At 44.7% G+C, this 14386-nt stretch overlaps 1 protein-coding gene and 1 non-coding gene across 2 annotated transcripts in view; one reads left to right on the forward strand and one right to left on the reverse strand.

Moving 5' to 3' along the window:
- The window catches only part of HS3ST4 (heparan sulfate-glucosamine 3-sulfotransferase 4), a 471763-nt gene that overhangs the window by 321940 nt on the left and 135437 nt on the right, over positions 1-14386 (forward strand). The gene's annotated exons all lie outside the window — the stretch shown is intronic.
- LOC122433656 lies at positions 12037-12176 on the reverse strand. Its single transcript, XR_006267146.1, has one exon. It is a non-coding gene; the product is annotated as a small nucleolar RNA SNORA7 (small nucleolar RNA).

Raw genomic sequence — 14386 nt, forward strand, 5'->3', positions numbered from 1 at the left:
CTCAGGAAGGTCGTAAATGCCCAGGGAGCAGAGAGCTTTCACCTGTGGCCTATCTAGACTTGCTGTGTAGACAGGACTGGGTCTACAGGTTTCCTCTGCCACCTCATCCTATAGGTAACCAAGCCCTGTCATTGAAGAAAGACTGAAATGGAGGGGCCAAGCCTCCATAGGGAAGCTGTATGTGTGGTTTCTGAGGGTGTAGGCCCTGAAGGTAGGTAGTGCAGCTTCAAATCTTGATTCCCCTTATGAGAACTACCCGATCTTGGAGCCTCAATTCCTTACAGACAAAATGGGGATAATGACAGTAATTCCTATCACATAGGTAATAAATGGGACATGCTCATCATGGTTGTGACCTGTAATTAGTGCTTGAAAACTGGCCTCTGGTACCTTGAAATCTTATCAACAGCTGCAGTTATGTTCCATGGGGAATATAGGAGATTGTCCATGAGTACATGCCAGCATGCATGTGTATATCCATACACACATGTACATGTATGACGGGATTTCTATCCACGTACCCCATGGCCCTTGTTTGTGCCTGCACCCTCCACCTTCAGGAAAGTAAAGAGCATCTCACTTGGCCTAGGACCCAGCTGGGGCTGCAGGAGGATGTTAGCTCCAGATGAACGAACTGTTCCATCTTCACCATGTTCCCTGCTCTTCAGTCCCCAACTTCTTAATGTCCTTGGACAAACAGCCATCCCTGTGCCTTCCAGAAGCCCCAAGCATGTCAGGCCATGATTGCTAAGAGGCCTCAAGTTGGAGGAACATCTGGTCACATGTGTAGGATCATCCTGACCCTCTGTTGCCTTGCCCTCTGCTCCATTGTTATAAACAAGTGCCCGGCTTTACTTCCTGGGGCCGAAAGCCTCCCCAGCCACAGGTCTCTTATCAAAATAAAACTTCTGTTTCAAAACCTGGGTCCGTTGCTGGAAGTCCTAGTCCTTAGTCTGCAATGATCACTTATCTAGTCAGCAATTATTTATTGAATGGGCTTCCCAGGTGGCACAGTGGTAAAGAATCCACCTGCCAATGCAGGAGGTGCAGGAGAGATGTGGGTTCCATCCCTGGGTTGGGAAGATCCCCTGGAGAAGGAAATGGCAACTCACTCCGGTATTCTTACCTGGAAAATTCCATGGACAGAGGAGCCTGGCGGGCTGTGGTCCATGGGGCCACAATGTGTGGGACACAACTGAGCGACTGAGCACACACACATACATTTATTGAACCCCAGGTAGGTGGCACTATTCTAGGCCCTGTGGAGACAAGGGTGAAGAAAACAGGTAAAACCCTGCCCTCACAGAGCTTACTTTCCAGTGGAGGGAGGTAAGTGGTGCTGAAATGGAGCAAGACACTATGGTCCTTGCCCCCCATGTCCTCTGCCTGACTTTTGTCTGTGGAAAAACTTTAGCCAAAGAATAAGTTTAATCAGAAAAGTGAGAAAATGCAAAAACAAAAGCAGCCTGACAGAACAAAGCAGTAATAGTCAGTAAGCAAAGTCAAGGACCTTTAGTTCCTCTCAAGGGCTCTAGGTAATATTCTGAGCCATATCCTGTCAGCTGTCTTGTAGATACAGTCGTGTCTGACTCTTTGCAACCCCGTGGACTATAGCCCTCCAGGCTCCTCTGTCCATGGGGATTCTCCAGGCAGAAATACTGGAGTGGTTGCCATGCCTTCCTTCAGGGGATCTTCCCAACTCAGGGATCGAACCCCTGTCTCCCACACTGCAGGCAGATTCTTTACCATCTGAACCACCAGGGGAGCCTATGAATACCAGAGTGGGTAGCCTATCCCTTCTCCAGGGGGCTCTTTCCAACCCAGGAATCGAACTGGGATCTCCTGAACTGGAGGCAGAATCTTTACCCTTGAGCTACCAGGGAAGCCATATATATATATATATATGTTGGCCAACATGTTTGTTCAGATTTCCCCGGAATATTTTTAGCTTCCCTGATGGCTCAGGGGTAAAGAATACGCCTGCAATGGAGGGGACATAGGAGACTCAGGTTCAATCCCTGGGTTGGGACATTCCCTTGGAATAGGAAATGGCAACCCGCTCCAGTATTCTTGACTGGAAAATTCCATGGACTGAGTCTGGCGGGCTGCAGTCCATGGGGTCCCAAAGAGTCAGACATGACTGAGCACACAAACACACACATAACATTTTACAGAATATATATACACATATCTATATTCTTTTTTTTATTCTTTTCCATTATATTTTATTACAAGATATTGAATATAGTTCCCTGTGCTATGCGATACATCCTTGTTGTTTATCTAGTCTATGTATAGTGGTGTGTATTTGTTAATCCCAAACCCCTAATTTATCCCTCCCCCCACTTTCACCTTTTGTAACCATAAGTTTGTTTTCTAGGTCTGTGAGTCTCTTTCTGGTTTGTAAATAATTCATTTGTACTATTTTTTAGATATGAGTGATATCATATGATAGTCATCTTTTCTGTCTCACTTCACTTAGTATGATAATTCTAGGTCCATCTATGTTGCTGCCAATGGCATTTTTCATTGCTTTTTATGGCTAATATTCTGTTGTATATGTGTACCACGTTTTCTTTATCCATTCATCTGTTGATGCACATTTAGGTTGCTTCCATGTCTTGGCTATTGTAAATAAGTGCTGCAGTGAATACTGAGTTTTCATATACCCTTTGGAATTAGAGTTTTCATTTTTTTTCCAGATATACGTCCAGGAGTGGGATTGCTGGATCACATGGTAGTTCTATTTTTAGTTTTTTAAGAAACCTCCATACTATTTTCTATAGTGGCTGCACCAGTTTATACTCTCATCAACAGTGTGGAACAGTCCCCTTTTCTCCACACTCTCTAGTATTTATTATTTGTAGACTTTTTGATCTTGATCACTCTGACCAGGGTGAGCTCTCACCTCTTTCCTGATGCTGTAATTTGACTCATTCCCTTCTGAAAGCTTTTCTTGTGGAGGGAAGGTGGGACGGGGGTTAATTTGTCTGCCAGTGGATGGTTCTCAAATTTTAGCCTCCACCAGAATCATGCAGAGGGCTTGTGAAGACACAGATTGCCCGCCCCTCCTGCAGAGTCTCTGATGCAGTAGGTAGAATGGGGCCCAAGAACTCGCATTTCCAACAAGTTTCCGGGGAATGTAGATGGTCTAGTCCAGCGTCACATGTTGAGAATCACTGTCCTAGGGTAAACTCACCAGACAAACAGGTGGGGAAAGAAAAAGCTTCATTTCCACTACCGCAGGGGAGAAAGTCTAAAATTCACACTGTGCTAGACCCCTGACAGTTATGAGAGACGTGATGTGTTCACAAGGATGGGTACTGAAAAGCAGGCAATGCAGTTCTAGTAAAATTAGGTCATTGTTGTCAGTTTCCAGAACAGTGTCTACTGTCTAGAGAAGTGCATTCGAGAGCCTAGTTCACCATTTTTTTTTAAAGTATTTATTTAGTTGTTTGGCTGCATGTGGCCACAGTTGCGGCATGCAGGATCTTCATTGTGGTCCGTGGTCTCTCTAATTTTGGCATGCAGGCTTAGTTGCTCTATGACGGAATCTTAGTTCCCTGACCTGAAATTGAACCCACATCCCCTGCATTGCGTGGTTGATTCTTAATCGCTGGACCAGCAGGGGAGTTCCATCGTTCACTATTCTTCGTTCACAGAAAAGATGACCCAAGGTAAGTAAGCCCAGGGCAAATAGATTCCTACATCCCGTGGTTTGGGGCTATATAAGAAACAGATGTTTAAGACAAGTCTGAGAAAAGTACTTCCTGTGGTCTCAGGTTTATCAAGAAAGGGGGACAGTATAGGCCTGAGGCAGGCAATGCTTTTTTGGGCAAGGGTGGCCTAAAGACCTTAACGCTTTACACTGCCTGAGTAAAAATCCTGTCTCTGCCATTTATCAGCTGTGTGATTTGGGCAAGTTACTTAACCTTTCTAAACTCCTTCATTTTAAAACTATGGATACTAGGGTACTTCCCTGGGAGTCCAGGGGTTAAGACTCCATGCTTCCACTGCAGGGGGCATAGGTTCAGTTCCTGCTCAGGGAACTAAGATTCCACATGCTGTGTGTCATGGCCAAGAAATAAAACATTTTGAGGATAGTAAACTTTGCCTCATTCATTCAGTACATATTAAGGCCTAACTAGTGCAGCACTGCTGGAGTTCTAAAGAAAAGATGGTGTACCCAACAAGGTGCTTCAAATGTTTTACAAAAGGAGACATTCATATTTTCTACCCTCATGCACTTCAGGATTCAGGGAGGGAGAAATTAAAATATCAACAAATCAAGAAAATCAGCTGTAGAAAAGGTGCAGTGAAGAGATGAGTATGTATTCTGAGCGTCCAGGCAGGGCAGTAGTCAGCTAGGGAGCTTGAGCACAGCTCAGACAGAGAACGCGGACTCAAGGCACAGAGCGGGAGACAGCCTGGCATACACAGAAGCAGCAGGTGTGGGCACCTTGAGGTGGGAGGAAGCAAGGGGGTTTCTGAGGAACTTAGAGAGAGCCAGAGTGGCTGACACAGAGAGTGGGAGAAGCCTGAAGCAGCAAGTCAGAAATTTTGATTCACATCACAAGGAAACTGGGAAATCAATAAAATATTTTAGCCAATATGAGGGCCTAGGAATAGGGGATCTGACTTGCATCTTGAAAGCATCAGTTTTGGGGTTTAAATAGGATAACACATCCCTGTTTGTTACCCATAGTACAGAAGCTACTTCATAGTAGGAATTGTTAAATAAAAATGATAATGATGATAGTAATTATGATGATGGTAATGATGGTGATGTGGTGATGAGGATGGTGGTGGTGATGATGGTGGTGATGGTGATGGTGGTGAGGATGGTGGTGATGGTGGTGATGGTGATGGTGGTGATGAGGATGGTGGTGGTGAGGATGGTGGTGATGATGGTGATGGTGATGATGGTGATGGTGGTGATGATGGTGGTGATGACGGTGGTGATGGTGATGAGGATGGTGGTGATGATGATGGTGGTGGTGATGACAGTGGTGATGGTGATGAGGATGGTGGTGATGGTGATGATGGTGATGGTGATGAGGATGATGGTGATGGTGATGATGGTGATGGTGATGAGGATGGTGGTGATGGTGATGAGGATGGTGGTGATGAGGATGGTGGTGGTGGTGATGAGGATGGTGGTGATGGTGATGAGGAGGTGGTGATGATGATGGTGGTGATGATGATGGTGATGGTGATGATGGTGATGATGGTGGTGGTGGTGGTGGTGGTGAGGATGATGATGGGGATGATAATGATGATGGTAGTGTTAAGGTCTGGTGCCGGGGTCCAGCCCCAGCAGGATCCAGGGGAACCCTCAGGATGAACGGCATCTGTGAATGAGAGAGAGAATGAGACAAAGCTCGGGGCTAAGTCTGAAGTTTATTTTTGCATGGCTCCTTTATACCCTTAACAACATCTTTGGGGGAAGTGCACATTGCTTACACACAGGGCATCTCAAAACATTACAGCAACTTGACCTTCAACAGAAACTGGATGTCACCCACATACTTTTTCATTCACAAGAGTCTTTCTTATCATTTGGCCTTCAGGCTTGCTAACATTTTATGGCTTGCACCTGGTGTGACTTAAGCAACTTCAGTAGCCAACCCTGTTTTTCTTATAATTAATCTATTTTCTTTCTAATAAGCGTCATCTCTATGGGAACTAGATAGGATTACATTTTTACAGAACAGAAATGCGAAGGCCTGCAAAAACAGCAGATATGGCACAAAACAGGCTCTTAGTCTAAAAGTTAACTACCTGCAAGAAGTCGCCAGCTAATCTCTATCTAAAGTATTTTCTATTAGGCACATTTGTGGCTATCATATTTGTGGAGCTTTTTCACCCCGTGAAGGGGCCTATGCTTAATAGTTTCTTTTGTTAGTGTACTGTGCTTAGGATGTTTAGAGCAATCAAGAGCATTTTGTGCAATGAGATCACACATTTATCAAACAAGCCAGAATGCCAGCAAAATGTTTGAATGGAAGCATTTCCTTCATCTCTGGCCCCTTCATAGGGTACCAGCGTCCAGAAGATTTATTAATTAGGGTTTTAAGTTGGTCCTCATTCAGTGAAAGAGGAGCAGGAGAGCTCTCGGCAGGCAACACAAGAATCTGCAACAGGGCAAACAAAAACAACAGCAGAAAAGGTGGGAGGTTATAGGGTGGGATAGAGGCTGAGGCCAACCTGGAGGGTCCCTTATCCTAGACGGCCTTGCCTGTCAGGTATTTTCCTCGTGACCTTGTCATGGATGGGGTCCCGGACGGCCTTGCCTGCCCTGTATTTTCTTCATGACCTCGTCACGGGCGGGACCCCCCATAACGGCTCCTGGCAGTCTGGATGTTTGTATCCCCCCTGGAGTTTATAAGTTGAAATTGTAACCCTCAAGGTGGCGGTAATAGGAGGTGGGGCCTTTGGAAGGGGATTAGGTCATGAGGGTAGAACCTTCAGGAATAGGATTAGTGTTCTTATAAAAGAAGTCTAGAATAACCACCTCATTCTTCCACCATATGGGGATGCAATGAGAAGTCTGCATCCAAGAAGAGGTTCTAACCTGACCATGCTGGCACCCTGATCTTGGACTTTGAGCCTCCAGAACTATGAGGAATAACTATCTGTTTTTTATAAGTCACCCAGATCTGTTGATATTTTGTTACAGCAGCCAAACAGTCTAAAACAGGTAGCATCCAATGTTTCTTGAACACTTCCACTGCTCCAGGCAGTGTAGTATTAGAAGTAAAACAGGGTGGCAGATAAGGGTGGTGATATGGCCTGCCAGAGCTGGGGAAGATACCTTCTGGCCTTTTGGCCCTCTTTATTTCTTTCTTTTTTTGCATTTGTCTATTTGGCTGCATCAGGTCTTAGTTGTGGCACTTGGGATCATCAGCCTTCGTTGCAGCATGCAGGATCTTTAGTTGCAGCATGCAAACTCTTAGTTGCAGCATATTGGATCTAGTTCCCTGACCAGGGGTTGAGTCTTTGCCCCCTGTGTTGGGAGCTTGGAGTCTTAGCTGCTGGACCACCAGGAAAGTCCATGGTCCTCTTTCTTTCTAAATCCCATTCTCAGACTTCACTGAGTTGCTTCGTAGAGCTATGGGATCTGGCGTTAAGAATCTGCTTCCATCTCTACAACCAAGCTTCTGAAATAATGGACCATGTCCTTGTCCTGATTTAATATTTATAGCGTGGCATAGGTCAGCACTTGGCACTCAGTGGACCTCAGTACATATTAATAAAGATGAGTGAAGTGAATTATTCACCACTTAATGCCACCTGGTGTTTCATCAGCAGGAGAGAAATGAGTAGTGTTAGTCAACATTATGATGGTGGAGAATCTCAGGAAAGACCTCTCATTGTTTTGCCTGAGGTGCATGTGGCTACATAACCTGGTGTGAACACCAGTATCCAACTGGGAGGGCACTGAGGAGGCACCCATGTGACCTTAAGTCTCAATTCCCTGGCTTAGAAAGCAGGCACAGTGATTCTCATCTCATAAGATGTCTTGGTTTGGGTTATCCCAGAAGCTGACCTGAGACAATAGCTCAAGTGCAAATAGTGAATTTGGAAAATGATTCTAGGAGACAGAGGTAGGGAAGTGCGGAAGGGCAAGAAGATAGGAAAGACATCCCATAATGGGTAAGTTACAGTTTTAATTCCACTGGGAACTCTGGGGGCATATGTTGAACTTCAAGACCATCCCACTCAAGGGGTGAGGGAGCTGGGGTATTTGTGCATCAACTCCCATCAGTCACCGGCTCTACTAGTGGGTCCCAGGAACACAGACTAGGACTGACAGTGTCTACTACATGGGAGTCTCATTCAGTTCCCCAGACAAGACTCTCTCCTTGTGTGGCTGTTCACACATTCTTCTCCAACACTGATCTGAGCTCCTGGGTGTGCATGTGTGTGCTCAGTCACTCAGTCAACGTCTGACTCTTTGCGGCTCTGTGGACTGTAGCCTGCCAGGTTCCTCTGTCCATGGAATTTTCCAGACAAGAATACTGACGTGCGTTCCCATTCCTTACTCCAGGGGATCATCCCATCCCAGGGATCAAACCTGCATCTCTGCATATCCTGTGTTGGCAGGTGGATTCTTTACCACTAGCGCCACCTGAGAAACCCAAGTTTCTGGGGACTGTTTCTTTAATCTCTCTTTTTAAAATTTCTTTAATCCTTTTGTTAAGGAGTATATAACAAGGACTCAGTACATGTCTTTTGAATGAATTATGATGATTAGAGATATGTATTAAAGTTCAGTGTAATGTGCAATAGTTAGGAAGCACTCCATGAATTTTTTTTTTTGCATTGTATTGTACTTTATTTGCCCAGTAAAAGAAAGCATCATCTCAGGGATGTTTTTGGACTTTGAGAAGGGTTTGTAGCCCCTTGCTGACTTCCAGAAAGTTTGTTTTCCTTAGTTACGTGGTTCTATGGCTTCCCTGGTAGCTCAGCTGGTAAAGAATCCACCTGCGATGTAGGAGACCTGGGTTTAATCCCTGAATTGGGAAGATCCGCTGGAGAAGGGAAAGGCTACCTGCTCCAGTATGCTGGTCTGGAGAAGTCCATGGACTGTATAGACCATGGGATCGCAAAGAGTTGGACATGACTGAGTGACTTTCACACTTGTCTCCTGGTCCACGTTAATGCAGTGATTTGCAGTTTGCAGATGATTTTCTCAGGCTTCATATAATTCACACAAGAGCCCTGTGGTAGGTGACGGATGGTGCTTTTCCTGTTGCTGTGGTATAAGCCAGCCCAACAGGCTTCCCTTGTGTTTCCAAGCAGAGCTGACATGTCTGTCTAGATAAATTAATTTCTACTTGTTTACTTGCCTGGAATAGTAGATGTATATGCCTGTGTGGATAGAGACAGAGTTAGGAGAAGCTGCTTGCCTTTCTCAAGAAATGAGTCTTATCACCTCACTTTTACACCCAACGTCCTAGACATTATTATTTTCTCCAGTTTATATGAGGGCACTGAGACTTAGATAGGTGAATGGACTTTGCCAAGGTCCCACAGTAAACTTCTAGAACTTGACTTCATATACTCATCTCTGTCCATACACCATGGATGCTATAAGCATCAAAATCCAAGGCTGCTAAATAGGTTACTCTAATTAACGTGATCAGGTACCAAGAACCCTTAACTCTCTTACAAGTTCTTAGTGACTTGGGAAATATATCAGATGGTGTCCTTAAGGAGTCTGTAAGATCACTGAGGTAATAGCATACATTTTTTGGTAATAAAAATTACCAAAAAAAAAAAAATGAACCACAAGGCTAAAATGTTAAGGAATGTGTGTGCATTAAGAATCATTTAGTTGCATGTGACAGAAACCCAATTTGAAATCGTTTTAGGAAAAAAATAAAAGATGTATAGGATCATTTAAGTGATTCAGGTATGGCTGGATCAAGGAGTTCAAGCAATATCATCAGATATCTGTCTCCTCCTGTTTTATTCTTAATTCTTACCAAGGCTTTCCTCAGTAAGGGCAGAGATGGGCATGAGCCTCTCCAGGGTTGACATACTACCAGACTGGACATCCCAGAGGAAAGTTGTGTGTATCCCAGTATAGTTTTAGTAAACATTCTGGGGTATACTAGGTGACCCAGGTTGGGTGATGTGAAGCCTGGGGTTGGAGTTATTTCTGATAAACCACTTGGATTGACTTTATTAACCATGACAGACTTTATTTTTTGGGGCTCCAAAATCACTGCCGATGGTGATGGCAGCCATGAAATGAAAGGACGCTTGCTTCTTGGAAGAAAAGTTATGACCAACCTAAACAGCATATTGAAAAACAGAGACATTACTTTGCCAACAAAGGTCCATATAGTGAAAGCTATGTTTTTTCCAGTAGTCATGTATGGATGTGATAGTTGGACTATAAAGACAGCTGAGTGCTGAACAATTGATGCTTTTGTGCTGTGTTGTTGGAGAAGACTCTTGAGAGTCCTTTGGACTGCAAGGAGATCCAACAAATCAATTCTAAAGGAAATCAGTCCTGAATATTCATTGGAAGGACTGATGCTGAAGCTGAAACTCCAATACTTTGGCCACCTGATGTGAAGAGCTGACGCATTGGAAAAGACCCTGATGCTGGGAAAGATTGAAGGCAGGAGGAGAAGGGGACGACAGAGGATGAGATGGTTGAATGGCATCACCGACTCAATGGACATGAGTTTGAGTCAACTCTGGGAATTGGTGATGGACAGGGAGGCCTGGCGCACTGCAGTCCATGGGATTGCAAGGAGTTGGACATGACTGAGCAACTAAAGTGAAACTGAACTTGGACTGATAATTTGGATGTGAAGTTTCCCTCAAAGTAAAATTTGTTTTATTTTTAGAAGAAAAAGAAAAGAGACATAGGCAGGCAAAAAAAAAAAAAAAAGCAAACAAACCCTTACACTGTACTTGCACTGCAGATAGAATGTTTGGAGTTTAAGGTGGACCAAGTCATCCCTTCACAATTTCTATTGGCTTCAGGAGGAAGGGGATTTTCCCTTTAAGTGTGATAAACAGGACAGCTATTTTGTTGCGGAGAGAAGCAAGAGAAGCAGTTCAGGCAGGAAGACCCTTCTAAACAAAGGTCTGGACGTGGGAGGAGGAGCAGTTTGTGTAGGCACTAAGGATAGGGTTTGGCTTTATAGAAAGATGAGAACTAGTGTCTCTTGATTAAGCACCTACTGTATACCCAGAAGGGCTTCCCCGGTGGCTCAGTGGTAAAGAATCCACCTGCAATGCAGGAGATCTGGGTTTGATCCCTGGGTCAGGAAGATCTCCTGGAGTAGGGCATGCCATGCATAGGCTCTGGCATCAGAATGCTTGGGTTTAAGCCTAATTTTCTAACTGTGTGACACTGGGCCAAATCTTAACTTGCCAGGCTCAGTCTCCTATTCTGCAAAATGGGGGTAATAATACTCTTTCTGCAAGAATGAAAGCCAGTAATGTCCCCAAAGTGCTTAGAATTGAGCGTGTGTCATATTAATGCCCAATCATTGTTCAACATAATTTTTATTTTATTTTTGAAAAGATTTGTTTCGGGCTGCGTTGGGTCTTTAATTGCAGCATGCAGAATCTTTGTTGTTGTACACGGGCTTCTTTCTAGTTGAGGTACGCAAACTCCATAGTGATGGCTCAAGGGCTTAGTTGCCCTGTGGTGGGATCTTAGTTGCCCTGTGGTGGAATCTTAATTGCTTGAGCAGGGGTCAAATCTATATCCCCTGCACTGGTCGGTGGATTCTTAATCACTGACCACCAGGGAAGTCTCTCAACATAATTTTTAATCCACTCAGTGACATAAGAACAATCTGATTCCTTCTTCTCAGATGAAGGTAAGTCACTTATGTGGTATACCTCTCTCTGAATCCCAAGTTCACGGCCTTATTGTTATCAGAAAGTTTTTTGTTAGAAGGAAATACAGTTAGATAGCTAAGGCAGGGACAAACTGCATGGCGTCTTCCCTTGTGCCTTTAAAAGAGGGATGCCCTCACCATCCTAAATCCATGTGAGCAGGGGATTTTGAGTCAAAAAATCCTGCATTTACATCCCATTTCTACCCCTGTTCTGAGCCTCATAAGTTACTCTTTCAATGCATGTTTTAGGGTAAGTGATATTTTCCAACATTACACTGTTAAGTTTCAAAGGACAGATTTGAATGTTGGTCTTTTGATTCCAGAAAGGGGAAATCGCAATCTAGAATTTTTAACTTTAGGAGTCTCTAGAAATTCAAGGGCTCACATGCCAAGGTGGCATACCGCCCCCCCCACCCCTCAAAGCCCTCAAGAATTCAGGTAGTTATTGAAAAACCACAGCTCCTCCCTGCCTGTCCATATCTCCTGGCCTCATTTAGTCATTGGGCAAATATCTGAGCATCCCATATGGGAGTCTGTCAGAAGTAGAGGGAAGCCACTGATAAACAAGTGAGTCAGGAGATTTGGGGCTTCCTGGGGTCAAGGACAGCTTTTCCTGCCCAGGGCACCCATCTTTTTTTTTTTTTTTCTTTTTTTTTTTTTCTCTTGTTGCAGAGTGTCTTCCAATCACCAGATACTGAGCAAACTGGGAATGGAATGGGTACCTCTGCCAGGCTTGCTTTCCCTCCCGACTCCGAAGCTGGCAGAATACAAGCCATTCTCCAGATGCGATCCTGGGAGGTTCAGGGCACCCATCTTAAGGGTAATCTATATTGCAGAAAGCGGTGACAAAAGTCTACTTGGACATTTACATGCACAAATTCATTGACCTGGTTCGCATGGTTCTTTGATGTTTTGAAAGCTCTCACACATGTGTTTGCACACCATTCTCCCAGTAACAACAGCAGCAATGGCTACCATTTATTGGCTGCTTACTGTGTGAGTCTGGCTCTTTGCTCGAGTCCTGATGTCTATAGACTTACCACTTCAGAATTATTTCAGTGTCATCTTCTCAGGATGGCCTTCTCTGATGATCCTCTTTAAAATTGCCTGCATCCTCACCCCCATTGGCATGACCAATCTCCTCCTTCTATTTAATATTTCTCTCTCTAGCAATGACCTCTCGTTAGCGTAGCATTCACTATACTTACTTATTTTCTTCTGTCTGAATATAAGTTCCATGAGATCAGTGTTGTTTCTATTTTGATGATTGCCGGGTGCCCAGAACCAAGATGGGAAAGCAGCATAATGGATGAATGAATAAGTGAGCTTAATATTCGCAGCATCTCTCTGAAAGTGAGTTTCATTATTACCCCCGTTTCTAGATGATGAGACTGAAGGTCAGGGGTGGTGTGTTTCCATTTTTGTTTCTGGTTAATTTGCCTCCAATATCTCCAAAGAGGAGAGGCCAGAGGTACTACCCCAGCCCAGGGCTCTCTGGTTTCCAATCCCCTGCTGTCTGAACACCCACACAGAGGGAAACAAGTCAATTCAGCGGCAGACCTGGTTGAGTCAGCACTGCTGTTTATGCTCCCGGTGTCCATAAAAATGTTGTTTTAGTCTTGACATGGATGCTTATGAATAAAATTTAGTCCCATTCAAAAGCCTATTAGCTGAAGCCATTTGGCGTCCCATTGCGGTGTTCATTTTTATGGAGAGTAATGCACTGGCCAGGAGTATCTCTTCCACCTTCGAACAGAACAGGCGCCTGGAAGGCAAGGCCTGGCAGCGCTCGCCTCTGATCATAAGACATTCCGGCCTGTTGCTGAAGCTTTCCTTCTGGGACCTGGGATGTAATTTTCAGATGGCGGTTTGTTTTGCCACCGCGTTACATCTCAGGCTTGGCAATTACATTTCATTAACAGGGAAACATAAGCCATAAATCATTGATCAGAAACAGGTTGTTAATCGGGCTGGTTAAAGCATCTTGCCGGCTGGTGGGGCGAGGATGGTAGATTGATGGATGTCCAGATTCAGAACTTGCCTAGGTAGCCCATTAAAGCATTACTGCTAAATAATTTTCACTAATATTTATTAAGCTCATTTGCTATGTGCCTGTAAGTAGTGTATTCTCACAGCAACCCTAAAAAAAAATTCCTCTATTGTTGATGAGGAAATTGAATTTCGAAACGGTTAAATGGTTCGCTGCTGTTCATACAAGTTGAAGGTGGCAGAGCTGGGATGTCCCCCAGGCTTTGGACCCTGAACCTTGCACTCTGACTGGCCATGTGCATTTGTCCTCCCTAAACTTCACCCCTGGAGGAGAAGGAGAACCACGTTGGAAGCCAGTGGCCAAATGTCTGACTTGGCCATGGCCCTCCACCTGCGTGGCAGCGCCTTTTTGTGAAACAGACCTATAGCAACCTTGAGGAGGTTGTAGGACAAACTCAGGATCTGCAAGATTGAATTTTAACCTGTGCCTCCAAGCCGCTGAAGCTGACCAGCGTGGCCTGGCTGCCGGCTAATTCATCTGACTTCGCCGCCACGCCTGACGTCCGTGAACAGAGTGGCAGCAGCTGGGCCCGTTCACATCCTATTAACCTTGTCTGTTGGAATGACACCTAGCTGTGCTGAAGCCTTGGTTCCTGTAATTAGGAATGTAAACAACTCTGGCTTCCTCCAGTCAGCGCTGGCTCGGTGCCTGTCTCCAGCCCCCTCCATCCCAGGCTGTGCCTTTGGTAACGTGCCCCTCCCCCAAGCTGAGGCCACGCGGGATCCCGGATACTTTTTAGTTTTGAGTCTAGTACTGACTTGTTGATCACCTACCCTGAACTAGAGGATTTCTGATGCACGACCAATAGAAATGCACAGTGACCTCACCTGGGTTGTTTATTCCCATTTTCTGGATAGGAACATGGAGGTTTGGAGAGAGTGAATACATGGTCTAAGGTGACACAGCTACTTAACCTCTTGGATGTTTTTCTTTTCAATCATTTAACATTCATAATATAGCT

This window comes from Cervus canadensis, chromosome 32, assembly GCF_019320065.1.
Source record: "Cervus canadensis isolate Bull #8, Minnesota chromosome 32, ASM1932006v1, whole genome shotgun sequence".
Classification (NCBI taxonomy): Eukaryota; Metazoa; Chordata; class Mammalia; order Artiodactyla; family Cervidae; genus Cervus; species Cervus canadensis.